The sequence below is a fragment of the Rhinopithecus roxellana genome, chromosome 17 (assembly GCF_007565055.1).
Source record: "Rhinopithecus roxellana isolate Shanxi Qingling chromosome 17, ASM756505v1, whole genome shotgun sequence".
NCBI classification, from domain to species: Eukaryota; Metazoa; Chordata; class Mammalia; order Primates; family Cercopithecidae; genus Rhinopithecus; species Rhinopithecus roxellana.
This window is the reverse complement of record NC_044565.1, coordinates 20671938-20686098: the sequence shown is the minus strand read 5'-3', so window position 1 is coordinate 20686098 and position 14161 is coordinate 20671938. Positions and strand designations below refer to the sequence as shown.

Genomic DNA, 14161 nt, shown 5'->3' with positions numbered 1-14161 from the left:
CGGGTTATTTTTTATTTCCTGTTTCGGTTTTTGTGCATAGACTTTCACAATAGCTCCAAGGCAGGGACAGCGGGTTTGGGGGTTGGGAGGGCAGTTTTTGGAATGTAAATTTAGGACTTTTAAAAAGGTGCGCACAGCTTCTGATAAATTTATAACTAGACTTAACCTAATCATGTCTCGTTCCAGTTCTGTTTTCTCTGAGCCCTTTTCTTAGTCTCCTCTCTTTCTCCTGTCATCCTTTTCCTTTTCTGTCCGTGTATCTCCGTTTCTTCAACATGACAAGCATACAGACTTGAACACCTTTCCGGTGTTCTTCCGAGAACTGTGAAGTCCATGTTTATCCAAATGTAACCAAAAAAGAAGTCACCCTACATGTCTGAAAAACTGTTGCTTCTCCTCTGAAACTTCAAACTCCAATAATAGCTTTGTTTTCTTTAGTTTCTGTAATGGAAAATGTTTAAAGGAAAACTTTACACCAGGCTTCTGGTTACACTAGAAGTCAAGCCCAGTAGGGATTTTCATTTTTTTTTCAATTGGTTGTTGAGAAGTTTCAAAAACCAGTTTTCAAGCTGTGGTCTTTCAAACACATCTGCACTAAGTCACACATTTCAATAAAGCATTTTCAAGACTGTTGACCACTTGAATTTCTTTGGTGTTGGTGGATTAACCTAACCATTACTCAGAGATTTTATATCTCTGATCCAGTATTTTTTTTTTCTTTTTATGCTAAACGTGGGAGATCCTGGTTTTGTGTGAATGCATTATTTTGGATGTGAGAAATTTTAAAAAATGCCAATTATGTACTTTCCCTTTTCTGCACAAATTCTGGGAAAATGTAAGAGCCTTCATTTTTTAACATGGTTTTAGGGAACAACTGTAAGTCCATTCAGAGCAGTTTAATTTAGATGATCACTTTAACACTGCAGAAGACCTAAGGAGTCATAAGATTCCATCTCATGTAGAATACTGTATATTAATTATTTTTTACCAGATATTTTACAAATACCTCACCTCATCCTGTATGTAATCAATAATGTATTATTTTAGGGTAGAAAGACACAGAATATCAATATAAAAATATATTCAAGCCCTTGAAATTCTTGTGTCCTTTTTCTTTAGTTTCTGGATCAAAATCTTATTACTGGATGTACTGTTGAATAAAAATTGCAAAGACTTTGGTGGACAGGAGACAAAATCAAAATATACCACTGTTTATTTTGGCAGTACCTTCAGATTTCTAAGGACCAGATCCTGAATTTTGAGAAGTTTTTGTTTTGTTGAGTTTTGAGCTTTGAGGATATAAGTTTGAGTTTTGTTGAGTTTTGAGTTTTGAGGATATAAGTTTATAAATGTTCTATAGTGCTTGTCTTTACTTCCTGTTAAGAAATCATTTAAATCTTTCTCTTCAAGGTGTTTTGGAAGAAGTTTAATTTCAACTCTGAACAAATAGAAATAACTGTGCTTCCTTGTATGGCTGCAATCATAAGATACAATGTCTATGGTTGGCTACCGTGAAATTATTGTATTTATATTGCATTGTTTTGTTTAAAACAAAAAATCCACAGAAGTAGAACCTAGGTTTGCTACTAACAAAATAGTGGATTCTTATAATGAGGCTCAGGTAAAGTAAGAGAAAGCTTCTCTCCCTGTGGTCCCCAGAGAAATGAAGTTTAGGATAGCACATTACACTATTAGAAATAATAGATGGAACAAAAAACATCCAGTCCATTATCCCCACCCCCATTTTCCCTTTCAATATTAGAAATTTCAATAATACACTGACATTTTCAAAGGTCACCAAGGCTTTTGTGTTTTTTCTCGTCTGTGGGCCACAATTAGAGAACAGGTAACAGGTCCAGAGTTCTCTTGATAGGTCCAAGCCTTAGTTTACAGAAAAAAGCTAGGCTCCTCACTGCAAATATTAACACTTTATACATTTTACTCGATGGATCTTGGGGTGAGCACACATGTCAGTAGTTCATAGCTCTAGTTAAGGACAAATAAAGCGGGGTGGGGAGTAGGAGGAGAACACTACAGAGAGGTTAGGGTAGCAGGTGACTGGAGAAAAGGATCTTTTGAATGGGGTTCCTGTAACAGTGTTCAGTACCAATGTTAAGTCTACTGTAAGTGGGGTCTAATATGGCTTACTGATACAGGCATGTGTAAAAAACTAAGTGTGATGGAGGAATGGGTGCTAAAAGCTCTTAACAGTTTTGTAGAGAAGCCCTGCAGCAATGTTTACATGACATGCCTGTTTCTTAATTATTTGCATGCACAATTTAAGGGGCACATGCAATATTGGTTTCATGTGCAGTAAAAACACAGCTAAGTGCGGTGGCTCACGCCTGTAATCTCAGCACTTTGGGAGGCCAAGGCGGGTGGATCACGAGGTCAGGAGTTCAAGACCAGCTTTGCCAACATAGTGAAACCCCGCCTCCACTAAAAAACACAAAAAATTAGCCACTCTTGGTGGTGGGCACCTGTAATCCCAGCTACTTGGGAGGCTGAGGCAGGAGAATCGCTTGAACCTGGGAGGTGGAGGTTGCAGTGAGCCGAGATCACGCCATTGCGCTCCATCCTGGGTGACAGTGCGAGACTCCGTCTCAAAAAAAAAAAAAAGGAAAATACTGGGTACGAAATTTTCCCAGAATTACATGCAAAAGTTGGTGTTTATGCTGGAAAAAGGTAACGGTTATCTGTGCTCTTTCTTAAGCTCAACTAAACACTAAAACAGTTCTCTCCTTGAGATTGGAGGTGGGATGGCACTTGGCAGGGTGAAGGGAAGAGGTTGGGGAGGAGTCTCTCATAACATTTCATCCCCAATAGTAACTGAAGCTCTATGTCTGACCTGGAGTGGATAGAGGTTAGGGTTAGAGTGCAGGATGGAGCAGCAGTCTGCAGACTTTCAGGTTGTGACAGTGTAATGAAATTCTGTGCTATTAAACATGGCTATGTCTGAGTTAGTCATTACAGTATTCCAAAGCCAAATTCAAGTGACTGTTTTTCAGAATAGTGTAAAAATTAATTCCCTGTGCTCATCGGCTTCAACCATGCTGACACAACATTTGTTTCTAGTTAGTACTCTTGCCTCTTGGTTTCTGTAGTTTTTCAACCCATTTATCTCAGTGTTCTATAAATGCAAACATTCATTACTTAAGGAACCCTGCAGCAGACCTCGAATAAGATGTGACTTGATGTTTGTTGCCACTTCCTCAACCTGGTTAGCAAATTCAAGTTTTGAAAGATGATTCATCTCAGAGAAGTTGATCCTGAACCTCCACATCACATTTTAGTTGGTTGCTATCAGGTGGGTAATGTCTAACGTGGGTTCCTCGAATCACAAAGGAGAATGCTCTCAAGTCCTCACGTTAACTTTAGTAAGTCAGTTAACTTTAAACTAAAGAGATCAATTAAAAAGAACCCTTAAGTCTGACTGTCTCGGGTAACTTCACTTGGTGTACAGATAGTGCACAGATATGGATGAGGGCTGCACATGGCTGACTTGAAAAACCATGTCGGGCCGGGCATGGTGGCTCACGCCTGTAATCCCAGCATTTTGGGAGAGGCGGGTGGATCATGAGGTCAGGAGTTCAAGGGCAGCCTGGCCAAGATGATGAAACCCAGTCCCTACTAAAAATACTAAAATTAACTGGGTGTGGTGGCGGACACCTGTAATCCTAGCCACTTGGGAGGCTGAGGCAGTGAATTGCTTGAACCCAGGAGATGGAGGTTGCAGTGAGCTGAGATGGTGCCACTGCCCTCCAGCCTGGGGGACACAGCAAGACTGTCTTCAAAAAAAAAAAAAAAAAACGTGGGCTGCATGGGCACAGCCTGGGGCTGCTTTCCACAGGCCTAGATGGTGATTCTCTTCAAGGAAGCTTTTACTAACCACAGGGAACCGAGCATCTGACTGTCCTTGGCAGACAGTGCAGGTAGCCTGTAGAATGTTGGCTCCTCTGTCTATAGAAACCATCAGTTCCCTGCTCTCTCTCTCTCATTCATACATACTTTTTGAGTTCCCAGTAGGTACGAAGCTTTGTCTAAGCATTATTTGCCAACTGTGACTTTTACAGACTTCCCCTGTAAGAATTTTCTAAAAGAGCCTTTCTCCCTTACACAATTGAAATGTTTTCAAAGATCGTGAAGCCTGTTGCCTTTGGTCGATCACGTGACCAATCAGATCTGGTGAGTGAGCTGCTCCCTTAAATCTACCAAATTAGACTGAGAGCGTTTGGAGTCTGCCTCACACATAAGAGATCTGTATTCATTTAGTAGTGAAACCAGCCCAGAAGCATCCTCTTCTGTAAGTTGGATGGAGTCCCAGCCCTCTCTCCTTCTAGATTTTCTGACCACACCCTGTATATAAGGTTTTCTTGAGGTAGATGCAGCAATATTCCTGAGGTAAGATTCTACAATACTCCTGTATTGGCAAGTGGACTAGACCAACAGACACGGGCCTCAGCCGCTGCCCCTAGGGACTGAAGGAGAGTTCATGGATTCTTACACCCTAGTCATCAAAGCTATTCTGGCCAGCCTTGAATCCATTTAATTTTGCCCAGGAGAACCTCTCATGACAACAAGACACTATTTTGCCCATAAAAGTCCATTTTTAAATATACAGTATGCTAATTAGCAGTGTCTGTTGAATTGCCCTATCGGATAGCAGCCACCACGTGTGCTGACCTCTCAGGATTCAGACTCACCTTGGAAAATATCACACTGACGATACCGTACTTCAGAGTAAATTGCATATTGTAGCAGACTCCCAGACTAATTCATACTGAACCCTTGATACAGATTTTCCTTTATAACATCACCACCTTTGTAAAGTTTATTCACCACCTGAATAAACTTTGGGTTGTGTGCCTCACTTTACATTGCATTTGCTGAGATAGCTGAGTGTGACTTCCATGTTGTGTCATCTTAAGATGTCAGTAATGTTCAACACAGACTTGGTCATCTGTGGCACTGGTGTTTTGGCGTTTCTGTAGTTTTTGTTTTGGTTTATTTTTTGAGATGGAGTTTTGCTCTTGTTGTCCACACTGGAGTGCAGTGGCACGATCTCAGCTCACTGCAACCTCCGCCTCCTGGGTTCAAATGATTCTCCTGCCTCAGCCTCCCAAGCAGCTGGGATTACAGGCACATGCCACCAAGCCTAGCTACTTTTTTGTATTTTTAGTAGAGACAGGGTTTCACCACGTTGGTCAGGCTGGTCTCAAACTCCTGACCTCAGGTGATCCACCTGCCTCGGCCTCCCAAAGTGCTGGGATTACAGGCATGAGCCACCACACCTGGCCTCATTTCTATAGTTTTAAATCCCCTGTGAAATACAATTTCTCCTATTGTCCCTCTCTGCTTCCTCTCCTGTTTCCTTATGGGGTGTGTGTGTGTGTGTGTGTGTGTGTGTGTGTGTGTGTGTTTTATTAATGCTTCTAGTGACATCTGCCATTTCAGTTCCATTTGCCTACAGAATTTTCAGGACCATCCAGGTTACTACTCTTGCTGGTGTCTGAGCCTGAGGGGTGAAGGTGTGGCCTCTGTCCTCAGTCCAGAAAAGGACTTTGGAATACTGATTCTACTTAACAGCTTCACAGGGCAAGACTAGAAAGAAGGACTTGAGAAGGAGCCCCCCGAACTTCAGCATGAACATAAGCCCCACCCACTCAGGGCCAGAAGGGAAAGACTTGCTCCTTATCCATTTTTTTCCCTCTTCAGAGTTCTGTTGGCTTTGGTGGTGGTTTTTCCCCATTTTGAACACTCAACTGCCTCTAGCCAATGGCAGGGTTTTTTGTTGTTGTTGTTGTTTGTTTATTTTATTTTGTTGTATTTTATTTTATTTTATTTATTTTTTTTTTTTGAGACAGAGTCTCACTCTGTAGCCCAGGCTGGAGCGACATGGCTCCGGCTCACTGCAACCTCCGCCTTCCAGATTCAAGCGATTCTCCTACCTCAGCTTCCCAAGTAGCTGGGACTACAGGCCCGCGCCACCACACCCAGTAAATTTTGTACTTTTAGTAGAGACAGGTTTTCACCATGTTGGCCAGGCTTGTCTCGTACTCCTCACCTCAGGTGATCTGCCCGCCTCAGCCTCCCAAAGTGCTGAGATTACAGGAGTGAGCCACCGTGCCCCGCCAAGCCAACGGCAGGTTTAAAAGCAATTGGTGAAAATTACATTTTAGTATCTACCTGAACAAATGCCTTTCACTTCAGCCTAGGGCTCTAGGGTTGTCCCCCAAGTCACTGTGTTGAGGTGAGTCACCTCCTCTCTGAGGAGGAGGGTGGATTGTATCTTTTTTTTCTTTTTTTTTTTTTTTTTAAAGACAGGGTCTCACTCTGTCTCCCAGGCTAGAGACTGTGTCTCCCAGACTGGAGTGCAGTGGTGCAATCTCGGCTCACTACAGCCTAGACCTTCTGAACTCAAGCTACCCTCCCACCTCAGCCTCCCCAGTAGCTGGGACTACAGGCACATGCTGCCATGCCCAGCTAATTTTTGTATTTTTTGTACAGATGGGGTTTCGCCATGTTGCCCAGCCTGGTCTCGAATTCCTGAGCTCAAGCGATTTGCCCACCTTGGCCTCCCAAAGTGCTGGGATTACAGGTGTGAGCCATGCCTGGCCAGATTGTATCTTTTTAAGAAAACTATTGGCATATTTTGATAAAACTTTTAATCCTTTCATAGTGTTTTCCAAGTGTTCACCATTTTATGGTTACAGAGTCCCAAGCAAGTCCACCTAACAAAACCGAAACCCACGAAGTTCACTCGCAGGCGCTTGTCCAGTGGTCCTGGGCAACACATTCTTTTCACACAGCTGTCTTTCAAACTGCCTTCAGCTCCAGTAGAGTCTGGCCACCAAGGATTGGGGTGGGTTGGTTGACCATTAATCCTAAAATGTAAAGGTTGCAAGAAATAGCACTTTTCACATCTTACACTGTTGTAAGTTACACATTTTAGACATTGTTACAAGACATTTCAAGGAGACAGCATTTGATGAAGTGTTTGTAAGATAGCTTTTAGATGCTTATAAATTCTGTAGCCAGCCATAACAGATGTTGGTTGGGAGAAAGAATGGAATTAAGTTTGTAAAAAGAAGTGGTTGGAAAATTTACAATGAATGATGAGAACGGATGTGAATCTTCTGCATCAGAAATTAGGGTTCAGCTAATCATCTTGGGGTTCTCTCTCTTACCTCAAAAGTACCCAGATCATGCTTGGAACTAGGAGGAAAGTCATGGGTAATAATTGGTAGGTCAATTCTGGGGAGGTGAAATTTGCAGAACTTCCTGGATTGCTGACACTGCCTGCCCTGTGGAAGCAAAAGGGAAAATGGCGGTGGTGCTTGATCAGATGTTAGAAACTTGGAATTCATGGTGGGGATAAGGAGATGCACGTTTTTGTGTCAAAGGCAGTGGACGGGTCTCAAAATCAAGTTGGGTTGGAGGTGAAGTTAGGGAAACCTGGAGAATGGAACTCTGGAATTAAAGCTTAGAATTGGAAAAGGCTAATTGCTCTCTGGTTGCAGAAGTTCCCTTAGAAATATTCCTGACAAGTGAATATCCACCCAGAACAGGGAGAAGATAAAATGCTGTGGTTACAAGCACAGACATGAGTTTCAATCTTGGCCCTACCACTTACTAGCTGTGTGATCTTGGCCAAGTTAATTAACTTTAATTAAACAGTGTTCCTATTGTCTCATTGTTAAATGTAACTAATAGTAGTATTAAATAATGTGCTAATACAGTGCCTGGTGTGAAGTAACCATAAAACAAATGGCAGGTGCCTCAGAAGGCAACCAACACAACAGGGACCCAAAGGTGACCAATAGAAAGAGTGGAATTTGGGCTGGGCGCGGTGGCTCACAGCTGTAACCCCAGCACTTTGGGAGGCCAAGGCGGGCAGATCACTTGAGGACAGGAGTTCAAGACCAGCCTGGCCAACATGGTGAAACCCTGTCTCTATTAAAGGTACAAAAAATTAGCCGGGCGTATTGGCAGGCACCTGTAACCCCAGCTAACCCCAGCTACTCGGGAGGCTGAGGCATGACAATCGCTTGAGGAAGGCAGAGTTTGTAGTGAGTTGAGATCGCACCACTGCACTCCAGCCTGGGCGACACAGTGAGACTCTGTCAAAAAAAAAATAAATAAATAAATAATAATAATAATAATAATAAGGAAAGAAAGAGTGGGATTTGCTTGGGAGCAAAGGGAAGACAGAGCCAGATAACGTCTACGCAAACACAGCACATTGATTTCATTAGTCCCATCCTGCTTCAATACTTCTAAGTCATTCTGGCAAAACTCCATGAGGGTCAGTGACCTGGTAAAAATCGTGGAAGCTCAAGTTTCTTTATCTGGGGAGTTCAAGAGTTGGGGAACGACGGGGTCCCCCTAGACCATAGGTATCAAAGAATAAACATCAACTGAGTCTTTACTATGGATCCTCCCACCTCTTCATTTACTCAATTTCTTGGGCATCTACTAAGTGCCTAGCACTGTTCTAGGCACTTAGGGTCCTCCAGTGAATAAAGCAAAGAGGTCCCCAGCTCACTAAATAGCACAGCTTCCCAGTTGCTCAGTCCAAAACCTGTTGGAATCGTTTTCTACTCTTTCTCACACTTCACATCCATTTCGTCAGCAGATCCCGCTGTCTCTATTTCCACACTTTTCCAGAAACTGGCCCCTCCCACCATCTCCACTGCCCACCGCCTGGCCCAGGCCTCCATCATATCCCCACAGAGTCATTGCTATAGCTTCCAAGTGGCATCACTGCCCCTGCCCTTCCATGTCCCAGCACAGCAGCTGGGTGATCCTGTCAGAACCTGCACCTCCAATCCCTCCGCCACTCCCGCCTCTCAGAGGAAAGGCAGGGTCCTCACCACGGCCCCTGGCTCCCACAGGCTGTGGCTCTCGTACCTTTTCGGGGTTCATGCCCTACTACTCTATTCCCTCCCCCAAGCCTCACTGACCACTTTGCTGTCCCTCGGGCATGCCACAGCTCTGGGACATTTGCCTTTGCAATCCCCTTTTCTTGGAAGATCCATATTTCCTCACCTCCTTCTCTTTGTCGGTGAGGCCTTCTCTGACTACCCAACTGAAAACAGGGATCCCAGGCCCACCCGGCACACCCATGCCCCTCCTCCAAGGTTCAAGCCATTCTCCTGCCTCAGCCTCCCGAGTAGCTGGAATTACAGGTGCCCACCACCATGCTCAGCTAATTTTTGTATTTTTAGTAGAGACAGGGTTTCACCATGTTGACCAGGCTGGTCTTGAACTCCTGACCTCAGGGGATCCACCCACCCCGGCTTCTCAAAATGCTGGGATTACAGGCATGAGACACTGCACCTGGCCTGTTTCTCTATAACTCTTATCACCATCTGACATCCTCCCTACCCCACGTACACATTATGCACACACACACACACACACACACACACACAGATGCCAGCTTCCTGAGGGCAGGGCTGTCCATTAGTCACCCTTGTATCTCCGTGTCTACAAGGCATGGCACACAGTAAGTGCTCCAAAATATTTATGGGATGAAAGAATGAATGGTGTGGGCCAGGCTCTGTTAAGAGTGTTTTGTATTATTTCAAAAGTGCACACCAATATAAAATACTCAGTCCCTGTGGAAAACAGTTTGGCAGTTCCTCAAAACATTAAACACAGAATTACCATGTGACCCAGCAATTCCACTCCCAGGTATATCCAAGAGAATTGAAAACATATGTTCACAAAAAACCTCCTACATTCATGCTCAGAACAGCATCATTCATAATAGCTGAAAAGTGGAAACAACCCAAATGTCCATTCACTGATGAAAGATAAACACGATCTACACAATGGACTATTATGCAGCCATAAAAAAGAATGACATACCGACACATGCTGCAACTTGGATGAACTTTGCAAACACGGTTAGTGAAAAAAGTCAGTTCCAAAATGCCACAGAGTATATGACTCCATTTACATGAAATTCCCAGAACAGGCAAATCCATGGAGACAGAAAGTGGATTAGTCGTTGCCAGGGGTTGGGCAAGGAGAGAGTGGGGAGTGGCAGCTCGTATGCACTGGGTATCTTTCTGGAGTGTTGAAGAGGTTCTAGAATTATATAATGGTGACGGTTGCGTAACTCTGTGAATATATGAAAAGCCACTAAATTGTACACTTTGAAATGGCTAAAATGGTGAATTTTATGTCAAGTTTATCTCAAAAAAAAAAAAAAAGTCAAACGTAGCTGTGGTAGGTATTCTTAACATCACCATTTTACGGATGATGAAAGTGTGGGTGGCCGGGCGCGGTGGCTCAAGCCTGTAATCCCAGCGCTTTGGGAGGCGGAGACGGGCGGATCACGAGGTCAGAAGATCGAGACCATCCTGGCTAACATGGTGAAACCCCGTCTCTACTAAAAAATACAAAAAACTAGCCGGGTGAGGTGGCGGGCGCCTGTAGTCCCAGCTACTCGGGAGGCTGAGGCAGGAGAATGGCGTGAACCCGGGAGGCGGAGCTTGCAGTGAGCTGAGATCCGGCCACTGCACTCCAGCCCGGGCGACAGAGCGAGACTCCGTCTGAAAAAAAAAAAAAAAGAAAAAAAGAAAGTGTGGGTGAGGGACCAGCTCTGCCAGGTGCCCAGCAATCCTGCACATTTCCACCGGGCTCGACGGCAACCTGACATGCGTCTTGGTGAAACACTCTGCAACTCCTGGCAGAGCAAGGGGCAGTAAGTGGCCTGTGCATCGCTGCCGTGAGGTCTCACCTGCCTCCCCACCCTTTTGGAACTGCTGCAAGGCCATTTCTCATGGAGCTCCCTAGTTTCTGTTGAGCACAGCGCTTTCCTCCTCTCTCCCCGCTCCCACAAGATAGTCGGCAGGTGCCTGCTAAGTCTGTAGAGTGCTGGGTTGCTGTTGAGAGCTGGCTGCTGCACAGCAGGGCAACCCACTATCCATGCCATCTGGTGTCCCAACCCTCCAGCCTGGTGTCCTCCTGTGGGACAAGGGACACAAGGAGCTGACATGCCATGCTGATTTTGCTTTTGCTGTCTGTGTTCGTAACAACCTGTCCAAATCCATGTGGCTCGATGTCTCCCTACAGACAAATCTATGGAAGTGTGGCTGGCCAGCCCCGCAGTCGCAGGGGTCCTGCTAGCCCCTGCTGCTTTGGGAATGCTTGATGCTGAGATGAAATAAATGTTCCCGGGGCCCACCACTGCTGGAGGCAGGATCCCATCGCAGCTGGTCTGACTCAAGTCAGACACAGTAAACTCCATCTGGCATGTTATCTGATATGACAGTAAATTAAAATGAAGACAGTTCTAGAAAAGACAAGATTTGTTCTAAAGTTTTTCTTTCTGATCCCTTCAAAATTTCTGCCTTATCTTTACTACAACAATTCAGAGAAGTCAAGGAACTCCAAAGCCTCTCTTGGGGACATTTAGACAGTCATCTTTGGGGAAACATGGGAGTAGGACATGTAAAGTCACTCAATGACTTTTAGAAACATTAGCCTGGGACCACATATATATTTCTTCAGGATTAGAAATTACACTGGCAGTCTTTATACTGTAGTAACATTGTCTCCAAAATTGCCACTGCAGTTTCCAAAGGTTGAAAGCCCTCACCCATTAGGGACATTTGAGTCATGGCACCTCACCTAGGCCCTCTTCAACCACCACCCTGATCTTCCAGCTGCCTCTTCTGTCCTCAAGACAGAAGCTTGCCTAATTCCTTGGAACAAGAGGCAGCAGATCCTGAGAAGTTTCTGCTTGTGTTTGTCTGCACGGAGATGGCTTCAGCAGTGGTGGGGGTGTGGGCAGGGCCAGGACTGCCCCCTTAGTCTGTGAGGCTGGTGATCGGCCACAGTGAATTGGCTCCACATCCACGAAGAGGCAAGGAGGCTCTGCTCTAGTGACCCAGGGCCAAGCCTGGGAAGCTCCAGATCTGGGACAAGCTCCAGATTAGGCCCAGGCTAGCCGTGTGAGGTTAGAGCAGCTGCTTAACTCTGAGCCTGCCCCTCCTGCCGCACGAGTCCCTGCTGGCTGTGTGGATGAGCAGAAATAATGTCTGTGAAGGCATCACAAGGTCTCAAATGGAAGGCTCCAACAACTGGTTCAGCAAAAAAAGGCTTAGGGAAAATACACACTTCCATGACCCCAACTGTGGAGAAATCTTTCTGTTTCTAGCTTTAAGAGCAGCAGGGCACTGTCTGGTGAGGAACTTTTCCTCCCAAACAGTCTCAAAACCGAAGCTCTGAGCACACTTAGCCAGGCCTTCCCTCATCTCTTCCTCTTCTGCACATTTGCTCAACTGTGATCTGAGTCAAGCTGGCAAGAGCCAAGCTAGCCTAGCAAAGCATTTTCCAAGCCTTGAAAAGGGGTTGGCCTCGTGATGGACACCTATTCCTAATATTTGCAGTTGGCTTTGCAGTGCTCTCATTACAGCAAAGGTCTGAGGGTGTCTATTGCCACCCACTTTTGAAAGAGAAGCACTGAGCACTACAGCAGCACAGCTAATGTTTATTGGACCCTTCGTTCGATCCAGGAATTTAGATGGATTATTTTATTTAATCATTTCCATTAACCTGCTACCATTATCCCATTTTGGAAAGAACACAACAGAGGCCCAGGAGGGGTAAGGATTCTGTCCTGCAGTCTGCGGCCAGCAGGGCTGTTTCCCAGCAAGGTGAGGGTCTTTACAGTTTGGGACCAAACAAGGGTGAAGTTCAGGACGTGGCCACGTGAGGGCGGTGGACTAACATGAAACAGAAAAGCAACCCCTTGCCTAAACGCCGGACATCTCCCAAAGGTCCTTGTTAACATCTATTTGATTTCTATTTATTTTCCAGGCAGTTGTGGGAATTGGGTAAAAGTGTGGTGTCTGGGGCCAGACGGCCTGGGATGGATGCTGCCTCCATCATTTACCGACTGTGTGATCTCAGGAAAATTAGTTACCCTTCCTATTTACCGCCCCCGAGCTTGCTTCCGCTTCTGTAAAGTGGCCCAGTTAGCCACCGGCAGGCCAGGACTCCAGAGCAACCGAGGCCAAGTGGCAACGCGTAACTGCTGGCGCCAGGGGGCGCGATTATCGTAGTGAGCGGCACGGTGAGAGTGGCGCTAACGGTCAGTTCAGAAGAGACTTCTGGAGATGGTTAATAGAACTTGGTATAAACAAAAGGCGAAATAGTTGCATTAGCCAACAGAGTGCTATTCAAATTGGACCATCAAAAGAAATCAAGGATGGGTGATGATGAAGCTGAGGATAGTTGCTCCAATAAAAAAATCACTCTCCCTTTCCCAGTTTCTACACTGAGTCATTTTTTGAACCTAGAACCCTGGAACCTAGAACCCAGCACCTGCAACTCCAGCAGGAAGACTCCTGCAACACATGGCAATTGAACATGTAATGACTCCTTCAGACCTTCCCTCAAAGGGACATAACACTATTTACTTGGGTAATTGGGCACTGGGGAAAGAAAATACTAAACATCTTGAGGACAATTAGACACAGACTTATAGTAGATACGAATAACCTAAGATCCCAAGTGTAATCATGGCCCCTGTTAGAATTAGGCACATATAGGCTGGGCACAGTGGCTCATATCTGTAATCTCAGCACTTTGGGAGGTTAAGAGGGGAGGATCACTTGAGGCCAAGAGTTGGAGACCAGCCCGGGCAATATAGGAAGAACCTATCTCTACAAAAAATTTTGAAATTAGCCAGGTGTGGTGGTGCATGCCCCTAGTTCCAGCTACTCAGGAGGCTGAGGCGGGAGGACCACTTAAACCCAGGAGTTCAAGGCTGCAGTGAGTTATGATCATGCCAGGGCACTGCAGCCTGGGCCACAGAGCAAGAAGCTGTCTTAAAAAAAAAAAAAAAAAAAAAAAAAGGAATAAGAGCATATAGCGACTAGGTATAAATGGAGTTCTGGCTAAACTCCAGCCCAGAATAGGTCCATTGAGCAGTGGGCATTTCCTCAGTTCCCAAATGTATATGAAATAGAGATTCTTGGTAGTTGGCCTAATCTCAACAGTTCTTTTCATTATAGCCATTTGAATGGGTGTGTAGTGGTTCTCAATGTGGGTTAAATTTGCTTTTCCAAATTGACTATATTGAGAACCTTTCATATGCTTATAGCCGTTTGTGTATCTTCTTTGGTGAAATGTCTATTTTGTA

At 45.0% G+C, this 14161-nt stretch overlaps 1 protein-coding gene across 1 annotated transcript in view; it reads left to right on the top strand.

The window, feature by feature from the left end:
* Positions 1-633, top strand: part of KCMF1 (potassium channel modulatory factor 1) — an 85463-nt gene extending 84830 nt beyond the window's left edge. Inside the window, exon 7 of the mRNA XM_030921260.1 lies at positions 1-633. This exon is cut by the window's left edge and continues 1455 nt beyond it. The gene's annotated coding sequence lies outside the window, so the exon portion shown is untranslated.
* Positions 634-14161: the final 13528 nt, after the last annotated feature.